The sequence below is a fragment of the Alexandromys fortis genome, unplaced genomic scaffold, assembly GCF_014885135.2.
Source record: "Alexandromys fortis isolate MF-2015 unplaced genomic scaffold, M_Fortis_MF-2015_v1.1 scaffold_84, whole genome shotgun sequence".
Lineage (NCBI taxonomy): Eukaryota > Metazoa > Chordata > Mammalia > Rodentia > Cricetidae > Alexandromys > Alexandromys fortis.
The window spans coordinates 3,500,756-3,504,319 of NW_026068017.1; positions in this window are offsets into that span (position 1 = coordinate 3,500,756).

Here is a 3,564-nt window from a genome sequence, read left to right on the forward strand (position 1 = left end):
AAAAACCAAAAAAAAAAAAAAAAAGAATGAAGAGTAAAGGTAAAGAGAGGGACAATTTGTAACTGCCATCTAGCCCGACTGAACATAGCTGAATTATTGTCTAATCCCCCAATTCTTCCTCTTTCCAGGGACAGGATGGAGATGGGCTAGAAGACCCTGGTGACTAAATCACCTGAAACTGCTTGGATCTGAGATGGCTCCCTGAATTGTAATAGACTTCAAACCTTTATTGAGGAATGGACAAAGACAAAGGAGGAGACTGTTTTGTTGAAAAAAAAAAAAAACAAAACAAAACATCTAAATGCCTAGCTTCAGTTCACAATCAGTAGGAGTTAAAACTGGCTTGTTAGCCCCAGAATCTAGCCTGGGCGGTTTCTTCTTCACAGCACTCTACTTCAAAATGACTGACTTACGACTGGACAGCTTCGTATGACCACATACTCCTCTGGCAGAGGACCAGAGATTGGGCTCCAGCACCTATGGGCAGCTTGCACCTGCTTGTAAGTCCAGCTCCAGGAGACCCGACATCTCTTCTAAACTCCACCAACATCGCCGGGCACGCACACGCATAACTCCCCACCCCCACGTACACATGCGAATTTTACATGAAGGGGAACAATTTGGGAAACAAAACTTAAAAATAAGTATTAAAATAAGTAAATGTTAAAATACTTGAAAATATTAAGAACAAATCTTTTAAAGATGGCTGCCCTTAAAAAACATAAAGGAAAGACAATTCGGTAGAGTACCCTAGCAACGTGTAACAGAATAACGTCCCATATTGTTACCAAGGAAATATCTAAATAGACTTCATTTACTCTTAGTTGATTTAAAAAATCACGAATTTTGTAGGTCACAAAGCTGGGCCAAAACATCATTAGTCTCCCACTAACGTTGCTTTCTCTAACACCTCCAATGTGTGGATTAAGATAACAGTTGCCTAGGTTACCTTTCAATAACTCAAGGCTGTTTGTGCTGAAAATACCAAATGTTCACTTGGACCTGCAAGCGAAGGCAGCTAGGATGGGATGAAACAGCCCTCACAGTGTGTCTGTCTGCGTTGCTATCTGAACTGTTGGGTGAGAGTCTACTCAGCTTTTTCTGTAAACACGCTGTTCATTTGAGAAATGTTTTGTCCCAATCTATATGTCAGGGTTAACATGACCTAGACTTACCTCGTCTGTCTCTCCCACCTTCAAAGGTCAAAGGTAACTACCAGACACCACAACTGAAAACACCAGGCTCTAAAAGCAATGAAAGGAGGTGGCACTGAGCTCCTGGAAGATCTCCACCCATTTCTAGAAAAGATATCAATAGCCTCATCTTTATTAGCATGTTTCTCAATGTCAATACCTGTGTCCTGTGTCTGTAACCTGGGGCTGAGGATTTGTTTGTTTGTTTATTGTATTTCTAAGACAGGGTTTCTCTATGTAGTTCTGGCTGTCCTGTAGCTCTGACTGTCCTAAGAACTCACTTTGTAGACCAGGCTGGCCTCTAACTCACAGAGATCCACATGCCTCTGTGTTTCCCCAGTGCTGGGATAATGTGGGATTCCCCTCTGTATGTTGTTAAAACCATTGATTAATAAAGAAATTGTCTTTGGCCTGTGATAGGGTAGAGTAGAGCTAGGCGGGGAAGACTGAACTGAATGCTGGGAGAAAGAAGGCAAAGTCAGAGAGATGCCATGTAGCTCCACCAGAGAAAGACACCAGATGGAATCTTGCTAGTAAGTCATAGTCACATGGCAATATACAGATTAATAGAAATGGGTTAAATTAATATTTAAGAGCTAGCCAATAAGAAGTTAGAGCTAATGGGCCAAGCAGTGATTTAATGAATATAGTTTCTGTGTGGTTATTTGGGGAGTCTGCGAAGCCGGAAACAAAGGAGCAGCCTCCTACAACACTGAGGTTAAATGTTTGCACCGCTGTTCCCTGCTGAGGATTTGATATATGAGCAAGGTTCCTGTTTCTATGTTCTTTATTCGCTTCCCCAATATTCAAATTTTTCAAGATTTATTTATTTATTTATTTTTTCTTTTTTCGAGACAGGGTTTCTCTGTGGTGTTTGGAGCCTGTCCTGGAACTAGCTCTTGTAGACCAGGCTGGTCTCGAACTCACTGAGATCTGAACTCACAGAGATCTGCCTGCCTCTGCCTCCCAAGTGCTGGAATTAAAGGCGTGAGCCACCACGCCCAGCAAGATTTATTTTTTTATGTACACTGGGGTAAGACTTGCAAGAAGCCAGATATCCTGGAACTGAAGTTACAGACAGCCATGAATTGCCATGTGGGTGCTGGGAATGAAACCTGGGTCCTTTGGAAGAACAGCCAGTGCTCTCAACTATAGGGCCATCTCTCCAGCCCACCCTGCCATGTTCATTTATCAGATACTGTTTTTTCACTGGGAAGAGTTTCCTGATGCAGGGTGTCCTGGCTAGTTTTATGTCAGCTTGACACAAACTAGAGTAATCTAAAGGGAGGGAACCTCAATTGAGAAAAATGCCTTCATAAGATCCAGCTATAGGGCATTTTCTTAATTAGTGATGGTGGGGGAGGGCCCAACCCACAATGTGTGGTGCCATTCCTGGGCTACTGGTCCTGGGTTCTAAAAGAAAGCAGGCTGGCTGAGCGGTGGTGGTGCACATGTTTAATACTAGCACTCCAGAGGCAGAGTCAGGCAGATCTCTGTGAGTTCGAGACCAGCGTGGGCTACAAGAGCTAGTTCCAGGACAGGCTCCAAAGCTACAGAGAAACACTGTCTTGAAAAACAAAACAAAAACAAAAAAAAAAGCAGGCTGACAGGCTGGGTGTCATGGTGCGAGCCTTTAATCGCAGCAGTCTTTCGGGGAGGCAGTCAGGTGGTCAGGTGAATCTTAGTGAGTTCAAGGCCAGTCTGGTCTACAAAGTAAATTCCAGGACAGGGTCCAAAGCTACACAGAGAAACCCTGTCTTAAAAAGCCTAAAGCAAACAGATTCAACACAATGCCCATCAAAATCCCAGAAAAATTCTTCAAAGACCTAGAAAAAACAGTACTCAACTTCATTTGGAAAAGCAAAAAACCCAGGATATCCAAAACAATCCTGTGCAATAAAAGAACTTCTGGAGGCATCACCATCCCTGACTTCAAACTCTACTACAGAGCTACAGTACTGAAAACGACCTGGTACTGACATAAGAACAGACAATAGGACCAATGGAGCTGAATAGAAGACCCAGGTATCAATCCACACATCTTTGAACACCTGATCTTTGATAAGAAAAAAAGCAGAAAATATCAAATGGAAAAAAGAAAGCATATTTAACAGGTGGTACTGGCATAAATTGATATCAACATCTAGAAGAATGAAAATATAGACCCATATCTATCACCATGCACAAAACTCAAGTCCAAATGGATCAAAGACCTCAACATAAAGCCAGCCACACTGAACCTTAGAGAAGAAAAAGCGGGAAATACACTTGAATTTATTGGCACAGGGAACCACTTCCCAAATAGAACCCCAGCAACACAGACACTGAGAGAAACAATTAATAAATGGGACCTTCTGAAACTGAAAAGCTT